Raw genomic sequence first — 7,581 nt, forward strand, 5'->3', positions numbered from 1 at the left:
AGGAAAATTAATCTTGAGACTCCCCAAAACGCTAAGCCAAGGGGAAAGGTCAAGATGGGAACTGGTTAGGGCAAACCTGCCTCCCATTCTGTTCCTAAAAAAGATAGCTATTAAGATAAAAAAGCTACACACCTCCCTCACAACGTGTCCACAAGGAGGTTCCTTTCAGACAAAGGACAGACAGACCTCAAAAGTCACCCCGCTGCTCACTGAGACGAATGCATATCTGGTTGCTTCCTTTAGGAAGGCTCATCAGAAATTCAGAAGAATGCAACCGTTTGTCTCTTTATCTTCCTATGACCTGGAAGCCTCCTGCCTGCTTCGAGTTGTCCCCGCCTTTCCAGACCAAACCGATGTTCATCTTACATACGTTGATTGATGTCTCACACCTTCCTAAAATGTATCAAACCAAGCTGTGCCCCATCACCTTGGGTGCACGTCATCAGGACCTCCTGAGGCTGTATCACAGGTGCTTCCCTAACTTTGGCAAAAAAAACCTCCTAAATTGATTGAGACCTTTTGGTTTACAGCAGGGAGGAGGTGGAGGGCAGGCGGGGAGCCACTCTTCTTGCAAGTCTCCTGCTTGCCTCTGGAGGCTGGAGTCCTGGGGAATGGGCAGGCATTTCAGAATCTTGGGGGAGGCAAGAATGCATCCAGGCTGAGGCTCTGACTTCTGCCCAGAAACTGCCACCCGCCCTCCTGGACGTGGCTCCACCTCACTCCAGTGACAATTACACATCTTTAAAACACTATTTTTTGGAAATCATTTCCAATATAAGTCCACGGTCCCCATTCCCCACCCTTCCTATTCCCTCCCAACCCCCAAAGTCGGGGGCTTGGGGCATCTGGGTGGCTCTGGGACCAGCCCACCCAACATAGGAGGGGTCACCCAGGGGTTCTAGATTTATTGTATCCCCGGGCAGCTCACCCAGGACCCACACTCATTCAAGCTCATCCCCTCATTCAGCCAACACTTGCTGAGCACCGCCTTGGCACTGGAGTAGTGGTTCCAGTCCATGCTGGTTGCTCGTGGCCTGTAGAGCAGCAGCGACAAGACGACAGCTTCAGGGAAGACAGAAATCAGTGTCAAGCGTGGGTGCCATGGGGAAGGTAGGAAAGGCTCCCTAAGGGGTGGTGTCCAAGCTGAGAGCTGGAGTGGAATTCGGCAAAGAGACGAGAGAGAAGAGGATGCGGGAGAGGGGCCCAGAGGAGGAAACACACCTGCAAAGACCTCCCCTCCCCAAAGGCTGAAGCCATCGCTGATAGGCCTGCTCCACGCCAAGCCCTTTCTCCTTTCCAGAGGTACCTGTGAACAGCCACCTCTGTTATTTGTCATTCTCACCTCAGTTTATTCCAGCCCTGGTCATTCCTGTATCTACCACTCATGACAGCAGCATCATCGAGGCTCCTGTCTCCTGTTCTTTTCCCACTTGTGAATAGAAAACACTTTCCCCCCTTTCTCCCCTTCCCCCCTTTCTCCCCTTCCCTCCTTTCTCCCCTTCCCCCCTTTCTCCCCTTCCCCCCTTTCTCCCCTTCCCCCCTTTCTCCCCTTCCCCTTCGTCCTTCTTTCTCCATCTCTCTCTGATGCACAGCAGGCATCAGAATAGGGCTGTGGGCAGCCCTTTGCCCAGGTCAGGAGAGCCTGACGTCAATGTGAAGGCAAAGTTCCCAAGTGCTGGCCCCTCTGCACCTGTTGTCTTTTGAGGAGAGACCCCGAAGCCCCTACATGTCTACAGGTGTCTCTCCACCAGCTGCCAATGTCATCTGCTTTCTCCTAGAAACAAGTTTGGAGAAGGATGTTATTTTATTTCCTTGCAAATTCTAGTTTTGTTTTACACTTGTTTTACTGGAAATAGACTATTTTTTAAACGGACAATGGCGAGGATTCAGTGGTTGATACAGTTTGGCTCTGCACCCACCCAAATCTTGTGTTCAGTTGTAATCCTCAGTGTTGGAGATGGGGCGTGGTGGGAGGTGATTGGATTAGTGGGGTGGTTTCTAATGGTTTAACACCATGCCCTTGGGTGCTGTTCCCGTGACAGTGAGTGAGTTGTCATGAGATCTGGTCATTTAAAAGTGTGTGGCATCCACCCCCTCACCACTTCCTGCTCTGGCCATGTAAGACGTGCCTGCTTTCTCTTTGCCCTCTACCATGATTAAAAGTTTCCTGAGGCCACTCCAGAAGCTGGCATGCTTCCTTACAGCCTGCAGAACTGTGATCCAGTTAAACTTCTTTACTTTATAAATTACCCAGTCAGAGATATTTATTTATAGCAGTGCAAGAACTGACGAATACAATCATGATCCTGTTCCTCAAAGCCAAGACATCAGAGTGGCCACACTCGAGACTGCGAGTGACCTTCAGGCACCGCCTGTGCCTCCTTTATGAACCACACAGGTGTGTGCACTTTGCACCATGTGGCGAGCTAGCATCCGATTGCAGCAATCGTTGTCTGAATATTTGTTCTCATATGACACAGGTGACTACGGAAGGATCCGCACGGATTTCTTTAATGGAGACTATTTGTAAAAGATAAGCTGTAAACAAGGGAAATGGTTTGGAATAAAATCGATCATTTTTATTGTTGTTGACAAACACTGAGAAGTTTATATTACATAATTGTACACAACAATTATAAACAAACACCCATGAGCCTATCTCCCAGGTCAAGTCCTCGAACATGGCCAGAATCTCAGAATCCACCGGTCCATCTCCCCAGATGCCCGACTTCGCCACTGCCTGCCCCTTTCGATTCACAGCCGCACCCTGTGCCTGGTGGCAACTGTCTTTTAACTTTTGGAACAACCACGTCATTGCTTTTCTAAAGTTTTTCCACTTCCATTTGCATCCCGAAACAGTGTGACAGGAACTTTATATGAAAAGCTTCATTTCCTCACGCCTGTAATCCCAGCACTTTGGGAGGCTGAGGCGGTTGGATCACGAGGTCAGGAGTTTGAGACCAACCTGACCAACATGGTGAAACCCCGTCTCTACTAAAAATACAAAAATTAGCTGGGCATGGAGGCGCATGCCTGTGATCCCAGCTACTTAGGAGGCTGAGGCAAGAGAATTGCCTGAACCCGGGAGGCGGAGGTTGCAGTGAGCCAAGATTTCGCCACGGCACTCCAACCTGGGTGATAGAGCGAGACTCTGTCTCAAGAAAGAAAAAAAAAAAGCTTCTTTCCTTATTTAATCTTTCGTGACTTTCTTCTTACTCTCATAGATACATTTGGGAGATTTATCTATGTGGAAGCATGTGATTATAGTTGCTTTTTTTGTTAGTGCAGTATAATATTCAACTGAATATGCGCCCACTTGACCCAGAACCGGATATTCGCTCTGTTTGAGATTCCCGTTTTTGGTAATGGCACGCAGTACAGCCACGAGTATTCCTGTATATGTATCCCGGGCTCAGGGCATGCGTCTCTGCAGGTGGATGGTCAGAAGTACCATTGTGGGGCCATAGAGCCCATGTAACCTCAATTTTCGAGATAAAGCCAAAGTGGTGTGCCCTCACCCGTGGTGTCTGAAGCTTCCTTTCTCCAGCTTTGCAGCAGCTCATGTGTTGGCCTTTCAAATTCCAGTCATTCAGTAGATTGGTTGGAGGTGAATTTTTGTTTTGTTTTCATTTAAAACATTTTCAATTGAGGTAAAATGCACCTAAAATAGAAGTTACCATTTAACCTTTTTTTTTTTTTTTTCGAGGAGTCTTGCTCTGTCACCAGGCTGGAGTGCAGTGGGGCGATCTCCACTCTCTGCAACCTTTGACTCCCTGGTTCAAGCGATTCTACTGTCTCAACCTCCCGAGTAGCTGGGACTACAGGCACCCGCCACCACGCCTGGCTAATTTTTGTATTTTTAGTAGAGACGGGGTTTCACCATGTTAGCCAGGATGGTCTTGATCTCCTGACCTCGTGATCCACCTGCCTCGGTCTCCCAAAGTGCTGGGGTCTCGCTATATTATCCAGGCAGGTCTCGAACTCCTGGGCTCAAGCTATCCTCCCGCCTCTGCCTCCCTGAGAGCTGGGATTACATGCGTGAGCTACCGTGCCCAGCTTCATTTTAACCATTTTTAAGTGTACACTTTGGTGGCACTAAGTACATTCCCATTGCTGTGCAGCCATTACCATCCATCTCCAGAACTCTTCATCTTGAAAAGCTGAAACTCTGCAGCCAGGAAACACAGCCCCTGGCACTCACCATTCCACTTTGTTTCTCCATGAATGTAACTACTCCAGGAATCTCATAAACGAAATCATGCAGAGGTATCTGTCCTTTTGTAAATGGCTTATTTCATTTAGCATAATTCTTCAAGGTTCATGCATGTTGTATGATGTATCAGAATTTCCATCCTTTTGCAGGCTGAGGAACAGCCCATTTGCTATGGCTTGGATGCGGCTTGTTTCCACCGAAAGTCATGTTGAAATTTCGTCTGCTGTGGGGCAGTGTCGGGAGGTGGAGCGTAGTCGGGGGTGCCTGGGTCCTGGGGGGCAGACCTCTCATAGGTAGATTAATGCCGTCTCTCGGGAGTGTGTGAGCGCTTGCTTTTCCAAAACTGGATTAGTTACCAGAGAGCAGGTTGTTGTCAAAGCGAGTCTGGCTCGCTCACCTCTCGTGCTTCCTCTCTCACCGGGTGACCTCTTCGCTCACCCCCGCTTCCACTTTCCATCATGAGAGGACGCAGCAGGAGCCCCCTACCAGATGCATCTGCCTCATTTTAGGCTTTGGAGCCACCAGAATCGTGAGCCAAACAAACCTCTGTTCTTTGTAAATTACCCAGCTTCAAGTATTCTGTGATGGCAACACAAAATGGACTAAGGCAGCTCTGTACGTGTGCTCCATGTCGATCCATTCATTCCTCAGTGCACAAGCGGGTTACCTTCATCTTTTGGGTGCTGTGAACGTGGGTGTACAAATACCTGTTTGAGCTCCTGTTTCACATTTTTGAGTAGATATCCAGAGGAGGGATTGATGGTCATCTGGTAGCTCTCCGATTAAGTTTTTGAGAAATTTTTTTACAGTTGCTGCGCCATTTTACATCCTCACCCGCAGTGCATTGGGTTCCAATGTCTCCACATTCTTGCCAGTGCTTGTTACTTTTTGCTCTTGTTTGTTTGCTTTTGAGGGTTTGTTGTTGTTGTTAATAGTAGTCACCCTAATCGGTGTCCTGGGACTGGTGTCCCTGTAAGCAGAGCCTGAGATGATGGTTCTTATTCAAGTGGCTCTCAGGAGACAGGAAGCGAATTAAAGCAATAAGGGGCAGGAGCTGACCTCAGAGGGAGTTCCCCTCAAGCCCGATTCCATGGGAGCTCTGGAGTGTGAATGTACCCGGGACCTGGCCCTGCTGTGATGCAGGGGCTGCTCTATAGTATCCTCATGCCAGCTAGTCCTTGTCCTTTGTCTGCCCTGGGTGCGGGACACAGCCCCTTGATGAAGCGGCTTCTGCTGGGCCAAGGGCAATTCTTTACACGAGTGTCAGCCTGAGTTGTTGGCCAGTACAAGCTGCTGCCAGGGGTGGAAATGGCAGCCAGTTAAGTGAATCTGAGCTGAGCATGGCAGTAGCTACTGCAGGGTGCAATTCTGTGATTACCATTGAGGGGGACGATCCATCTGCCATTGGACTCGTTCTCCGTGAAGTGTTTGTTCAAACATTTCCCCACGTTTCCATCGTGTTTTCTGGCTTTATGTTTATTATTTGTCTTTGACTATCTTTTGTCATTAGGTGCCTTGCAAACACCTTCTCCCACACTTTGGCGTACTGTTGACTTTTTAACCAGTGGAAGGAATCGGTCTTATTAAAGACACCCTCCTCTTTCTTTATGGGAGCCACTGATGAGATTTGGAGAGAGTCCTCCCAACTCAGTCTCTAAACAAACAGTCTTTTCACCAGCATGTCCACTTGAAAATTATGAAATCTGATTAAAATAAGAGAAAATACACTTCTCACAATACCTTCCACTGGAAAATCATAGTTAAAGTAATTCAGTGTGGTGCAGATTTAATTAAGATTGGATTGCGAATACTGGAAATGGTATTAGCATTCAGCATTTAGCCCCTGGAAACTCAATGAATGTGACAGTTAAGATTTAGGGGATTTGAAATGAATTTTTTTTGCAAGCTGGGCTTCCATGTGCTATTAATTTGATAAATTTCGGAAGTTATTCACATCCCCTCTGATTTTCTTTTTAAAAATTGTCTCTGATGGGAGAGAAAAGCTCCCTCTTCACGTGCTGCTTCCTCAGGCATAAGCGGAGAGCATAGGGCCTGAGCCCTGCCCCCAGCCAGGCCGTTCCTCCTGCCTGTGCTCTTCTGCATGACCAGAAGTGGGTTGAATAGCAGCATTTACCCAGAACCCCAGGGTGCAACTGTACTTGGAATAGGGTCTTTGTAGATGTAATTAGTGAAGAATCTTGAGATGAAATCATCTTAGATTTAGGGTGGTCCCTAGATCCAACAGCAAGTGTCCTTATAAGATGGGGAGAGACACAGACACACAGAGGAGAGGCCATGTGAAGACGGAAACAGAGGTTAGAGCAACACAGCCACAAGCCAAGGAAGCCAGAGGCCACCAGAACCTGGAAGAAGCAGGAAAGCTCCTCCCCTAGAGCCTCTGAAGGGAGCACAGTCCTGCTGGCACCTTGATTTCGGACTTGTGGCCTCGAGAACTGTGGGAGGATAATGCCTGAATCTGTTCTGGAGCTTTCCACACCCTACGGTGAACCCCTGCAGCCCACCTGCCTGTCTCTGTCTCCAGGCTGAAGTTCAGGGGTCAGGGGCTGGCTATGGCTCTGCTCCCAGCCTCTGATGTTGTCAACCGCAGGGCGGGACATCTGGCTCACACTTGGCAGTTCAGGTGCACAGAATACCTTGCAACAATGATCAGCCGCTCCTAGGGGTGAGAATCCCACAAGGGAGATCCCACAAGGTTGGAGGAGCCTGTGCAGAAGCCCCTCCACTCATGCTGGCTCCAGGCTTGCTGACGTCTTCAGCTGTCTTGTCCTCTGTTGGATCAGCTGGGACTGAGGATGGGACTTCAGGGAGGACGAAACAGGAACCGGCTGGCAGCTCTAGGACCTCCCCTGTCCTGGCCTGCCTCTGTTCCCAGCTGGGGCAGCAGACTTGCAGGCCAAGAATGTCCCAGACCAGACTCCTGCTACCTGCAGGCCCACACTCCATCCTGTCCTTGCGCTGGATGTGTTCCTGGGTCTTGCTTCTCCTCTGTCCCTCCCTGCCAGCTGCTTGGGCTTGGCCTGTCTTCTGAGTCTGCCTGGACCCTTACTCCAAGCCTCTCTCTGTTCCATGCCCTGCAGCCCCAGGTCAAGCTAGGTCCACCAGAGTACTGGCAATGCCTGATGGTGGAGGTGGATGCACAGTCACTGACTCCTGGCCAGGCTCACAGGCTTCAGAGGCCTCGTGGTGATGTCACAAGGAAAGGGGCTGAGTGAGTCATGCCCCATCAGTGCTCGTCACTGTCCCATCATGTCCCATCACTGTCCATCACCACCCATCACTGCCCATCACTCTCCATCACTGCCCATCACTGCCCATCACTGCCCATCACTGCCCATCACCGTCCATCA

The sequence above is a fragment of the Macaca nemestrina genome, chromosome 11, assembly GCF_043159975.1.
Source record: "Macaca nemestrina isolate mMacNem1 chromosome 11, mMacNem.hap1, whole genome shotgun sequence".
Classification (NCBI taxonomy): Eukaryota; Metazoa; Chordata; class Mammalia; order Primates; family Cercopithecidae; genus Macaca; species Macaca nemestrina.